This window comes from Physella acuta, unplaced genomic scaffold (assembly GCF_028476545.2).
Source record: "Physella acuta isolate Inbredline_101_S28 unplaced genomic scaffold, ASM2847654v3 ptg000102l, whole genome shotgun sequence".
In the NCBI taxonomy this organism is placed as follows: domain Eukaryota; kingdom Metazoa; phylum Mollusca; class Gastropoda; family Physidae; genus Physella; species Physella acuta.
The window spans coordinates 52,198-66,687 of NW_026731622.1; the positions used below are offsets into that span (position 1 = coordinate 52,198).

At 38.8% G+C, this 14,490-nt stretch overlaps 2 protein-coding genes across 3 annotated transcripts in view; one reads left to right on the top strand and one right to left on the bottom strand.

Annotated features, from left to right (window-relative positions):
- Window positions 1–14,490, bottom strand: part of LOC131931099 (dual oxidase maturation factor 2) — a 51,360-nt gene that overhangs the window by 18,079 nt on the left and 18,791 nt on the right. The window contains exon 1 of one of the 2 annotated variants that reach the window (XM_059287829.1): window positions 9,571–9,639. The exons of the other annotated variant lie outside the window; for it this stretch is intronic. The gene's annotated coding sequence lies outside the window, so the exon portion shown is untranslated. Of the gene's footprint in view, window positions 1–9,570; window positions 9,640–14,490 lie in introns of those variants that run through there. 2 annotated transcript variants of the gene reach the window in all.
- Window positions 13,538–14,490, top strand: part of LOC131931082 (dual oxidase 1) — a 48,860-nt gene continuing 47,907 nt past the window's right edge. The window contains exon 1 of the mRNA XM_059287799.1: window positions 13,538–13,585. The gene's annotated coding sequence lies outside the window, so the exon portion shown is untranslated. The remainder of the gene's footprint in view (window positions 13,586–14,490) is intronic.

Below are 14,490 nucleotides of genomic sequence, written 5' to 3' on the forward strand. Positions count from 1 at the left end.
ATTAAATACGCTTACAATGATAGATCTAATGAGCAAATGCCTCGATGTAATCTGTGTGACACATTAGTGGTAACATATTAGTGGTGACACATTAGTGGTGACACATTAGTGGTGACACATTAGTGGTAACATATTAGTGGTGACACATTAGTGGTAACATATTAGTGGTGACACATTAGTGGTAACATATTAGTGGTGACACATTAGTGGTAACATATTAGTGGTGACACATTAGTGGTGACACATTAGTGGTGACACATTAGTGGTAACATATTAGTGGTGACACATTAGTGGTGACACATTAGTGGTGACATATTAGTGGACCCTCCCACACCCTAACCAATAGCCGGAAGTGACCAGCTACTTTAATGATGTCTTAATGTGGACGGTTGTCCCTCCCACACCCCAACTAATATCCGGAAGTGGCCAGCTAATGATGTCTTTACGTGGACGACTAGCCACATCCTGGATACTAGGTACATCCTGGCCAATTCAATAGGAAAATATCAAACCGGAAAATATAGCCTTCTCCGCCCTCCTCCCCGGGTCGATTTCACAGGTAGCTCAAAATAGCCGTCCCCATATCGCCGTACTATTAAAAAAGTCAGCCAATCAACGATAGGTAAGTTGTGACAGCTTGATGATGATTGGTTGAAAATAAAAGATTCATTTAAACATTTCCGTCAGTTTGTTTGATGTTTGATTTCGTCCCCCACTGTGGCAGATCATGCAAGCCGATAGTGTCAGAGACATTAGCATAAATAAACAGGTGACATGGTCGGTTCTATTGTTTTAAGTCATTCATTTGCTGAATACTGACGGGTGGTGTTGATGTAGTGGTTTAGTGCATGATGGAAGGTGTGTGAAGGGGCGAAGGCGGGTTCAGTGCATTAAAATACCTAAAGAGGGAGGGGGAGGGTAAGATGGAGTAATGAGGGTAGGAAGTAAAAAAGGACATGCATTATTATAAGCATGCATGTTTATTATACATACATACATACATATATATATATATATATATATATATATATATATATATATATATATATATATATATATATATATAAGAATTTTCAATCTTATTTTTCTGGTCATTATGTGTGTCCATGTATACATATATATACATACATACATACATGCACACACATATACATATATATATATATATATATATATATATATATATATATATATATATATATATATATATATATATATATATATATATATATATATATATATATATATCGATATGAATTGTCTTCACCCATAAAAGTGCAGGTGGTAAAGTCGAGATTAAGAGATAAGTTAATCTATCCTTTACTTTTGTAACATCAATCCCTATCTGTCTGTGTGAGACACAAAAGTTGCAACAAAGATCCTGTTGGTTTCACCAGATTTTTGACGTAGGCTTTAGTCAATGTCCAGATCTAGGGTGAGATAGTGTTTAAGGTGGTACGATACGTCGGTATAGTCAGCTGATATAGCAAGTTGATATAGCAAGCTGATATAGCAAGTTGATATAGCAAGTTGATATAGCAAGTTGATATAGCAAGTTGGTATGGCAAGTTGGTATGGCAAGTTTATATAAGTAACTGTATAATTCCGTAAAGCAGACAAAAAAAAGCTTTTTGAATATTATGAAAACTTTTCGCCACCCCATACGGTCGGCGCCCGATGCGGTCATCTACCCCGCCCCCAATCCCTAAGGTGCGCCACAGAGCATAAGTGATAACTGTCTTTTAATGGTCTCCTGATTGATGTGCACCTTCAAGATGACCAAGTGCAGATACCAAAATTCAACCCCCACACCTCCCCAAAATTCAACCCCCACACCTCCCCAAAATTCAACCCCCACACCTCCCACGTGACTGAATGTTTGCTGCACAAGCACAGTCAAGTGAAAGTAGAGAAATCACGGATGTTTGCAATAAGCACCCCCACCCTATTACCACTGACAATTTAGCGCCAAATATCCCAACCCCCATCCGATTACCACTGACAATTTAGCGCCAAATATCCCAACCCCCATCCGATTACCACTGACAATTTAGCGCCAAATATCCCCACCCCCATCCGATTACCACTGACAATTTAGCGCCAAATATCCCCACCCCCATCCGATTACCACTGACAATTTAGCGCCAAATATCCCAACCCCCATCCGATTACCACTGACAATTTAGCGCCAAATATCCCAACCCCCACCTTATTACCACTGACAATTTAGCGCCAAATATCCCCACCCCCATCCGATTACCACTGACAATTTAGCGCTAAATATCCCCACCCTCTTCTGCCACTATCATGGAAAAAATTATTATCCTAGCCCCTGCACTCACCCCAACCCCTGCAACCCCACCTCTCAACACCCCAATCTGCCCTACCCCACCCTTACCCACCCCTAGTCTCCATAGGTACGCGGGGTGTTGTATTGTTGGCAGGGTGGGGATGGTGTTGAGGTGTGTGGGGTATTGTGTGGGGTAGTGGTGATGTGTGAAGGGTATGGTTTGGAGTGGGCACAGGTTTGGGTATGATATGTGCTAGCACCATATGCGCGAAAGCAATATAAATCAGAGGGGAATTCATACATTTCAGCATAACCTGTCGACTTGCACATTTATAAAATGATCGTGAGTTTGGTGTCCCCACTAAACTTTTATAACGACAAGAAAATCAGCGCCTACGACAGACTGGTACCTAAACTTTCTAGCTAAGCCTACCCAGTAAGGTATTCAAGATCTTAAATGTAATTGAAGAGAAATTCATTACGCTAACTTTTTATACAAAACAATGGGTTATAAGAAAAGGGAAATTATTTCACCTCTAACTGACAAAATTTCAAGACCTTCGGAAAATAACTTATTTTGACTAAAGTAAATAAAGTCGTGAATGTCGAAAATAATGTCACTCAACAACTGTTAAATATTGCACCTATTCATTGCCCGTTTTAAAGACTTAATCATTCCATTTACTTGACCTAGTTGCGAATATTATTTTGACCTATATACTAAGTAGAATCGTGTTGACCTAATTATAATGAAATGAAAACAACGTACATAGATTATGAGGTTACAAAACGAAACCACAAGGCAATGGAGCAAACTTTTTTTTTTTAAATCTAAAAAGAAAAAGAAACAAATATCAATTGTAAGGGTATACAACTCTCATCTAAACGGTACATTTACCCCGATTACCTTAGGGAAATTTCTTACAAACATCTTTCATGGTGCATCACTTTTATGTCGAGTTGATGAATTAATCGCAGCCTACTTATTGACAGAATCCCTTTGCTTCCAGTCCAACTATTTTATTATCGCGAGCCGACGAAGCGCAATGCGTGAATCGTGAAGGTGCTACGGAGCACGACGGGACATTGAGCTGCGATATATTGGCGATGCACTTTCTTGACCTCGTTAGGGACGGTGTCAATAGATGCAAACGATGATGTGGACACAAGTGTTAATATACAGGGGGGGGGGGGTCTTTTGAGGACTATCGGAAAAATCTGTTGACATTGTGGGAATCGTTTTAAAAAATTAATATAATGTAAGTAGGTCATGAAATGGGAATGTTTGACATAGATGTAGGTTGCTTCAATTAAATTCTGTTCAATTTTTTTTTTAAATTCCTAGACATAGACTTTCTTTACAGAATAGTAGCCTATATAGATAAACTGATTCAGCTTTTTCAAATAAAAACAAAATTGGTAGAGAATTAGTAGCATAGAAACATGGGGTTATCGGGTGCGTGGTGATACTTTTGCTCATAATTATTTTTTAACGTATGAACGTGTACCACTTGAATTTTTATTATCACAGACAAATACATATGTTAACTTGTTACGGGTTTTAGAAGTTAAAATTGTAAAATCTATTTGCACAATTTATTTTAACTGATTCGATAATTAAGAAAAAATGTATTTTAAAAGCCGTTTAAATGCTAGGACTATGTTTAAAGAGAGAGCCTTTTCTTTTTCAAAAGCCTTATTTTTAAACAATTGATTGTCAAGCTATCTCTAATAATCATCTTCACATAAATTACAACTATACTTAGTAATTCTAGAGTAAATCATACTTTTAGATCGTACACTTTTGTTTATGTAAGGATGACTAATGGTTTACTATCGTAAACTTGATGTGAAAGTCGCTTGATTTAACTTGTAACTAGACGCTCTAGGTCGTACAGTCGCCTTGATAAATGGTTTTATTTGACAGTGCAGAGGTGTGGCTAGCGGACACTAAGATCTTGGCCCATCTTCGTTTCAATTGAAATTAGCTGTCTAAAAAATCCGTGGAGTAATTATACTACATGAGCCAAAGCTTAGGAAAGAGTATGGATACGCCTTTGTTTAGATAGGTCTCGTTAATAGTAGTAAATCTCAGGTAAATGTTGATTACGAAGTGACATATTTGTTCGTGTTTACAAATATACGTGCCTGCACTTTTGAGTTTGAGTTTTGAAAAAAGGAATTTTTGTAAAATATGTGCACTTTTATGTTTGATGTATGATGTGTTGTTAATAATAATTGAAATTCAATAATGTTGTCAATTTACGTGGAACTTTTGAATTGTTGAGTTAGCTTGACAAATGTATTTTGGAAATACTTTTTTTTACGTTCTATTTTACAGATGCATCTCTCCTTTCACAGATACAGGTACATGATGTACAAGCACAGGTAAATACATAGGTAAATTACGTACATATACAGGTAAATGTATAGGTTAATGGTATAGAGGCACAGGTAAATCTACAGGTACATGATGTAAAGACACAGGTAAATGTATATGTAAAAGGCTTACATATACAGGTAAATGTACAGGTATTTTATAACCGGACTTTTGTCAGCCTCAAGTACATCCACGTTGAAAGAAATTCTAATTAGAATTTAGTGGAATTTTGCCAGCCAAGTTACCACTGTTGTTTTCCCTCATATCTCAATAGCCAACTTTATGCTAACGTGTCAATAGCCAACTTGCCAATAGCCAATTTGTCAATAGCCGATTTGCCAATAGCTAACTTCCTAATAACTGACTTGCCAATAGCAAACTTGAAAACAGCCAACGACTCAAGATCTAAAGAACACTGGTTCATGAAACGTATCAATTAAAATAAAACCATATGTATCCCACCTCTTCCTTGTCTTAATACAACAATTGGATAAGTAACAGAGATAAAATGATCAACGAAATCGTTCGATAAGTCAGCCGGAATCAGGCCGAGAAACCTCCATAGTGCACCCCCCCCCCACCCCCCCACACACACAGCACGTAGACAAGGGTGAATAGGGTATTAAGACAGGTCTTCAAAAGAAACTTAAGCCAGCAGGTCACGTCAGCGCTAAACGTTACAATGTGACTATAGCTCCAAGTTCAATGACTTCCTGGAACTCTTTTTCAAATTAAAATAAAATTACGTCGTAGGTTATGTCAAAGGTTGACGTCTTGCGAGTTCCGTTAGCTCGAGGAAAGTTCTAGAAAGTTGTAGGTTGAGCCGTGATCGACGATTTCTTTAGAAAATCTACCCGGAGAAGGAAGCGATGAGAAAAGTCAACAGTCGTACGTACCACATCCGTATTCAAATTTTGTGCCACCCCCCCCCCCCCTCCCCTCACAACCTTATATTTATTGCAATGGTGCCGTAATGAGAAGTCAAAAAAACCGCCGTGCAAGCATTTTTTTTTCTCCTGGAAAACAAAAGCAGTAAGGTGACACAAGACGTCTCGCTTGAATACGTTAGCTGAAATATCTCCAGGGAGAAAGAATGAGAAAATATGAACTTGGACATGAGCGCATAGATCTGGCTGTATACGTGGCTTTACTCAGACTAACTGAAGAGTAAAAAAAAACAATGATCATGGGGTTGATCGTATATATGGAACTAAATGTATGGGTTGAGCATGGGGTTGGTCGTATATATGGAACTAACTCTATGGGTTGAGCATGGGGTTGGTCGTATATATGGAACTAACTCTATGGGTTGAGCATGGGGTTGGTCGTATATATGGAACTAAATGTATGGGTTGAGCATGGGGTTGGTCGCAAGAAGAGTTAGATGAGTTGATTGTGTGCAGTAGGGGGAGTGGGGAAGGGTGTTAGGATAATCAGAAATTGTTTCACCAAGCGTCAAATAAACTGCCCTACTCTGCTTCTACTAACACAACACCTTACACCAACTTCCTCATTTTAAATTGTATTACAATTACAGCTAGTGGACATGCATGCAAAGAAACATAAACTGCTTTAAATGTTAAAACTCGCATGCACAGAGGATGTGAGACGACAGACCTTGACCTTTGACATGGGATGTGTTACACGTGGAGGCAGTACAAATTCTCTGGAAAATGTGTGCCAGGATCTTCACGGTTGGTTGATTTTTGACAGGAACATTTTCGAGAAATACAATAAAATATATAATGGTGACAGAATATTTTACATAACTTTGTGTAAGTATTGTGAAAGATCCAGAATCAAGATTTAATTCTGAAATATTATTAAACGTACATCCGCACTCAATTTAATTAGTTTTAATGCTGCTTATTTCAAAAATTCAAATATTAAATTTTCAAAAACTTATCAGGCATAGCGTTTCATTTAAAAGTGTATCCCACTACTGAGGTATTAAAAAAAATCTCCAAGACAAGCGCCATTTCTTCCTAACGCATGACATGCCAGTTTTGTGTGAGAGCTTGTCAAAATAGTATTTTGTCAGACAGTTGCAAAAAATAAAATAAAAAATAAATCTAAATTGATCCTTTGCTGAACCTTATCTTTATGGCCAGTTCACGCAGAGCCAGATTCTGGAAACCTGGTTTATCAGGTACAAGCCAATCTGGCAAATCACCGAGCCAAATTTTCCTGGCAGGTTTATTGTTTTATTTAACTATTGCACGGTTTACAATATGTCAACGCTCGTATCATTTGAAAAATACAAACTCAAATCGTGGGTGTTGATAAGATTGGATAAAAGTGTCTTCTGAAATAGACTTTTCCAGAACGACGTGTGACAAGCGTTAGGTCCTGGTTTGGATATCAGGAAGTGACGTGTCATTTTGTGAACGCTGGAGTGTTTGGGGTGGAATGTTGCCTTCTGTGTACTGGGCTATGCTTAGGTAGGCTGTCGCTCAGACGTGCTACGTCATGCTCGGTTCAGGGACGTGAGGATCGGGTTTCGGCCAGATTCTCCCTGCGTGAGGGCAGGGGTAGGTTGGGATAATTTCGAGGGAAAATAAAAATGTATGAGGTCAAGCATTTGTAGATGGAGGGTTGGGGAACAGGACTAGAATATTCTACATTGTCAAGCGGAGAAGTCAGGGTTCAGTGATTCTGGGTGAGGTCTGGTGGAGATCCGGGTTCATGGTAAAATAATGCCGCACTGACAGGGTCACTCAAGACACATGGTCGGGAAATTGACAAATCAGGCAGGTTGCTAATGTTACAGCTGTTTGAGAATCATTGTGAAATGTTGTAATTCATTAATACCACATGACATGTTGATTGGCATCATAGATGAGTAAGTCCTAGTAGTGTCACAGCTGTTTGAGAATCATTGTGAAATGTTATAAAATTAGAGAACTTGTTGATTGCCGTCAAAGAAAAGTAAGGCCTTGTATTGAAGCTGTAAAAAGTTCCCTTTCAAACCTGACGGTCTATGGGGCAAGTGAAGTAGAGTTCACTTGTTTCTGTGACCTCGGCATATATGAAGAAATAGTGTGGTCAGCACTATGCCCAGCCGCCTTTACTTTCCCTAACGTGAGTTAGGTACCCATCAGAGTTGGATGGACTCAGGGACGGTCTATTGACTTGAACCCGGATTCGAACTTTGAGACTAACGGGTGTGCAGCTCTCTACAGCTACACCACTCCATTCAGCAGAAGCTGCATCAACACAAATATAAGGTATTTAGGAGAAACTCAAAACTTTTTTTTAATACTATGTCTGTTTTATTTTTAGATTTTTAGTTTCAAGGGTGACAGTTTGACTTAAAGGTTTGAAGCAGCAGAAATGTTGCCGCGTGTTAATAACGAGATGACACATCTGATTCTAGCTAACAATGAAATAGAAAGTAAAAGCGCCATACAGGCATACTTCGCAAAAATAACCCCCTACCTACTACCAATAGACAAATCTCCGGGTTCATGTATATACAGAACGTCAGTCAAAATGCATATTTAATTAACGAAGAGACTACTAGGAAAAAGATTTTTCGGCTGAAAACACGAAACTCAATAGTTCTGCGCATGCGCAGTGACCTTTATAGCTGCGCTTGGGTTAAGGCTAGGGCTAGGGCTAGGGCTAGGGCTATAGCTAGGGCTAGGGCTAGGGCTAGGGTTAGGGTTAGGGTTAGGGTTAGGGCTGCGGCTGGGGCTGGGGCTGGGGCTGGGGCTGGGGCTAGGGCTAGGGCTAGGGCTAGGGCTAGGGCTAGGGCTAGGGCTAGGGCTAGGGCTAGGGCTAGGGCTAGGGCTAGGGCTAGGGATTAGGGATAGGGCTAGGGATAGGGCTAGGGCTAGGGCTAGGGCTAGGGCTAGGGCTAGGGCTAGGGCTAGGGCTAGGGCTAGGGCTAGGGCTAGGGCTAGGGCTAGGGCTAGGGCTAGGGCTAGGGATTAGGGATAGGGATAGGGATAGGGATGGAGTTAGGTTAGGGTTAGGTTTAGGGTTGGGGTTCTGCAGTTTGTTTGTAAACACGCATGCGCAGTACTATCGAAAGCATCGCCACTATTGAAGGCGGTAGTTTCTCTCCATTGCGCATGCGTATCCTTTTTTCAGACTAGAATCGGCCTTAAATTAATAGCTTGAACTATAGAAAGACGCAAGCATGGGTGAAAGAGTCGGGTGCATATCGAGAATAATAACGCCAAGGTAGGGATGTATTTCCCAACTGATTACATCTAGTACATTTCCCATTCGTGTATCTCCAACTAATGGGAGGATGTACTGTTTTACTTCTTCTATTACATATGTAACAGTACTTCAAGGAAATCCCAATATACTTACAGCCGATAGTAGCTGATGCACTTTTTAAATACATCCTACCCAACGATCTCATTAGAACAGATAAGACACAGACACAGATACACACAAACACAGACATACATAGACACATCACACACACACAGACACGTACACACGGTTTAACTGCAAATGTCCGGTTATAACGTACTCTAACACATACACCTTTATACTGTCAGATATCCATACACAGATATATATGTAGGTGTAGGGGTAGAGGGTGGTACAGACGGCTCCCATGCCCAAAACGTAAGACAATTGTAGAAATCTTATTATAAATGTTGGAACTAAAAATATTAGCAAAATTATAAATTTAAACTAATATTTTGGGAAAAATTGGTTATGATATAGGCCTATTTCTGTAACGAAAGATAAATGGAAAAGCTTTTGAAAAATTAAATCGTCCTAATCAAATAACTAGTTTTATTTTTTCACCGTCAGGTAATTTTATAGAATAGCTGCTAATAAAGTAAATACTGTGAAACTGTGAAGTATTTTTAAAATAGAGAACCAGTTGGTTATGGCAATTGGTATTTAAATCTCAGAATAAATTTCTACTTACATGAAAATCTGCTGTAGAATCGTTGATTTGTAAACCTTTGCTCGGGAGTGTTAGTTTGTCGCGTTTTTAGCAAGAGAAAATGTCCAACAATGTTATGGTTGCATCAAATTTACAACTGTAATCATTGATACTGTGACTGCGGACTTTGAACATACATCGAACGTGTAGATAAATATAAAATACAAACGTCCATTATATGAATAGTTATCTTGTCATTCACGTTAATACGGAATACGTCGTTTTCAAAACTTGCTTTTTTTTTCAAGATGTGTTTGCTTCCCTTTGTTTGCGGTTGTCTGCCCTTGCGTTGTGAGTCGAAATGCAACAATGTTTGCCGTGGACACTGAAGGGGGACAACTCGGCCTCAATGACAACACACTTTGAGTTGACCGCCCAATGCCTGGAAGTCCGTGAAGCTACGGAGAGCCAAATCTTCAGATGACGTTCTGGAATGTCGTGGAAAAAAAAAACACACGTCCAAACTTGCTGAGTGATGACTTAACCAAAATCTTTGGATGTCCAAGAAATGATCAAGAAAACACGAGACTTCGTTAAAACTTTAGAGTTCAAAGTTGAAAAACTTGCATTGAGAATTTTGAATCTACAACATCTTCACGAAGATGTTAAACGATCCAACTTCAAATTTTTCAACTCTAAATCTCTAAAAACGGACTTGGATAGGTGACAGAGTTTCTGAAACCTGTGTCAGTTTTGAGTCGCCGACATCCCACTGATGAGAAAAAGACTAAACGAACGAATTAGCCACTAATCTAGGTTGCATTATTCAAGGAGTGGCATGCCCCGGGGGTGCCGTGTAGCGAGGGTCCGAGGGCAGGATCGTGAACATCACCAGGCTTTGAAAACACCTAGGCTTAAGGGAACGAACCTGCGAATAAATTTAATTTTAATTTCCCTAACCTGTCGGGCTCAGTATAGGAAGGACGAATTTTTATGAACCTCATTATTATTTTATTTAATTAATTTTTTTCTGGAGTTTCAAACAGTGGAAGTGAAATTTTAAGGAATTCGTAATTCGTGAAGGAAAATAACAGGTAAGTTTAATTAAAAGTCTTAATTAATATAGTACATTTCTATAATATATAGTCGAGGGGTAGAGCGGAGAGTGTCAACTCTAGAGTCTAGAGTTCAAATCCCTATTGCGCCAGTGTGTAAATCAGCCTGACTATTGACCTGCGTTTGACGGGAAGAGACTGATCGGAAACATTTAAGCCCAACTACAGAAATATATCATTTTGTATGCTTATTATTATGTGTTAATATAAATTTAACATGAGCTAGACGTTTCCTCAATGAATATATTTATATATACATATATATATATATATATATATATATATATATATATATATATATATATATATATATATATATATATATATATATAATTATTTTGTATATATATACTTAGAGTCAAAGGAAACGGTTAAATTTCCAATATATATCGTTTTTTCAACATTAAGCTCTTTTAGCTTTCGTAGAAAAGCTGCAAAAAATATGTTCTTTGGAGAGACAATACAGTGACGTCATCAAACAGTTTTTTTTATTATAACAAGTCGAGTCCTTTGTTCTCTTGGAAATATAAGCTTACATAGATATAGAGGATTCTATGATCAAGGATTAGGTTATTGTTTTCCTGAAATAAGGTGTATGGGTGTAGGGGGGAGGGATTGGAGATGGGGTGACAAATCAACACACAAATGAATGACGTGGACACCATGTTCCTTGTCACCTCCTACACATAAGCACACATCCCTCCCCCCAACACTCAAGATGACCAATTACATTCAGTGTTTCTTTCGGTCTTTTTTCTCCGGGGACGGGGCGCCCTTGATATTTTCGGAGGGCGGACTAAATATTTGGAGGGGGAGGGGGCGGATACTGGAAAAAGTATAGATTTTCTATGTAAATTCCGTTTTTTTTCGGGGGGGGGGGGGGGAAGGGGGTCTCCGCCTTACATTTTAAAGAGATGGCAGCTATGGTGGTGGGTTCACTTAGATCCTAGCCATCATGCTAAGGCTGCATAGATGTTAGGAAGGTGACAAGGCTACTTATAAATAGTTGCGAAATGTGGTATTGCTACTTAGATGGTAGCTAAGGAGGTAAAACTACTTACATGGTAGCCGTGGACGTAAGGCTACTTTTGGCAGCAAGGTGGTAAGGTTACTTTAATTGTAGCTAGTTGTAGGGCTACATAGACAATAGCCATACTTTAACTCTTAAAGTAGCACTAATGCTGCAAAAGCCAAAAAGTAGCTTTAAAAAAAATGGCTGAAAGAAACTTCCAAAAATAGACAAATGACATAATTTAAACAACAGACTAACTACCGCTATTTAAATCAATCGTCAAACAGCAAACGGAGACTATAATATTGCCAACATTCACTCATCAAACTTACAACAACAACTGGAATTCGTGACTATTCGTTAATCCTTTGATTCCGGATACACGGTTTCCGACTATGACCCCTAGGTCAAAACCAGACAGTAAACAAACAGCTCTAATTCTATAATTAGCATCAAAACAATCGACCTTAAGCTGCACCTAAAACTCTGTTTGCTATTTAAAACACTTACCACAACAACTACGACCCCCCCCCCCCTACCCTATGCGTCACGGTAGTACCCTAACAAATACCCCCCCCCCCCCACAACCCATCATCACTCTACGACCCCAAGTTTAAAAAGCCCGCACCCCTACATCCCCAACTTATGCACACAATATCTGCCCCAGTAACACACATTATCACCAACTTCAAACATAGGTGAGAATTAACATGAAAAGTGTAACTTCAAAAAAATAGTCAACAAACGGTATACTTGGCTACTTTCATACAATTGATAGTGTAGAGTTATGAGAGAATATCATTTTCAAATGTCATTTCCATTAATATACAAAGAGAATGTGGGGGAGTAAATGCCAAATTGATCAGCAACATTTGGCATTACTAGTAATATAGATCACATTATAGCCAGTCATTCAGCATTTAATTTGTAAATATTTAATATATTTTACAAGACTCAGTGAAACTGTACTAGTGTTAGCTAAATTGTAGCCTACTTGCCCCACACAAATTGTACTTTTCCCAGTCAAATTGTACTTTTCCCAGTCAAATTGTACTTCAAATTGTACTTGTCCCAGCCAAATTGTACTTTTCTCAGTCAAATTTTACTTTTCCCAGTCAAATAGTTTTTTTCCCAGTCAAATTGCACTTTTCCCAGTCGAATTGTACTTTTCAGTCAAATTGTACTTTTCCCTGTCAAATTGTACTTTTCCCAGTCAAATTCTGCGAGCCTCAGTCAAATTTTACTTTTCCCAGTCAAATAGTACTTTTCCCAGTCAAATTGCACTTTTCCCAGTCAAATTGTACTTTTCTCAGTCAAATTGTACTTTTCCCAGTCAAATTGTACTTTTCCCAGTCAAATTGTACTTTTCCCAGTCAAATTGTACTTTTCCCAATCAAAGTGTACTTTTCCCAGTCAAAGTGTACTTTTCCCAGTCAAATTGCACTTTTCCCAGTCAAAGTGTACGAGTCTTAGTCTTGTGTACTAGCCCCATTCAAACTTAACTTTTCCCAGTCTAAATGTACTTGGAAAAAAACACGGACAAATCCGCCTGTCACCCCCCCCCCCCCGCCCGCTAATCCCCCCATCCCCCACACACACTGACCGAACACACTTATCGGAATGCACGACACAACTGGACAAACAATCCCCTATCACGTGACTTGTCAGACACCAGGAGACAACAGGAGGGAGGGGGGGGGGGGGTTGACAGACGGTGTTGACAAAGAGGGTGAATATCTGATGTGTTTTTTTCCCCCCAACTACCTGCCTTGAAAGACAAAACGTGTTTCAACTGCCTAGATTGAGAGTTTAACTTTGATGTTTTAAACAAGCTCAATGAAGCGAAACTTACGCTGGATATTTCATTGTTTTTTTCAGGTGATTGTTCAAAAATGTTCAATCCGTTCGGTGATGTAACTACAGCTATTTGGTGAGTTAAATTTGTGTGTTCAAATGTCTATGTATGGGCCAGATGGAATTTGTGTGTGTTCAGCTTTCTATGTGGGGTCAGATGGAATTTGTGTGTGTTCAGCTTTCTTTGTGGGGGTCAAAAGAAATGTGTGTGGTCAACTTTCTATGTAGCGTTGCTTGATATGATTAATCACTTTTTAAAAGTAGTTTATCTTTTTCCTGCCTGCTATTCTATTGTTTTAATTAAATGTACCTAATGTTTTTAAGATGTGCTTTCTCAGTGAGTCAATATCCAGTAATTTTATTATGGGGAGACTTACAGTAAAAACTTCTGCAAGTGCTCACCATCCTGTCCCATATTAACACTTACTGTAATTATTCGGCCATCCCCCCTCCCCATAACGTATACCTAACGTAACCTATGTTACTAGACAGGTAGTGGTGCTAAAACCAAAGATAGTAGAAAGTACTCCTCAAACATACAAAAGGAAATGTCATATTGAGACTAACAGAAGACCAAAACAGCAGATGCTAAAGTATACTGACACTGTGACGTAATCATAAGATGTACAGAAACTAAAATAGACTAACATTATGACGTGATCATCAGATGTAAGGTTGCTAAGATTGTGACGTAATAATGAAATAATGAAATGTCTAGTTGTTAAAACATTCGATATTTTCATAACATAAAGTTGATAAGAAAACACCGTGGTGAACAGTGTTAAGTTCGTAGTATCTGTAAAGTGAAGATATTTGTACCGTAGTAAAAACTTAAATTTATTTTAAATTTATTTAATTTAAACCTATTTCCGATAAGGCGCCATTATGATAAATTTGGTCCCGTCCCCCCTGCTCTCCCCACCCCACACCTCTTTCAAAGATTCTCCCTCCCTTCCTAACTCGTCGTCGTCACTTAAGTCC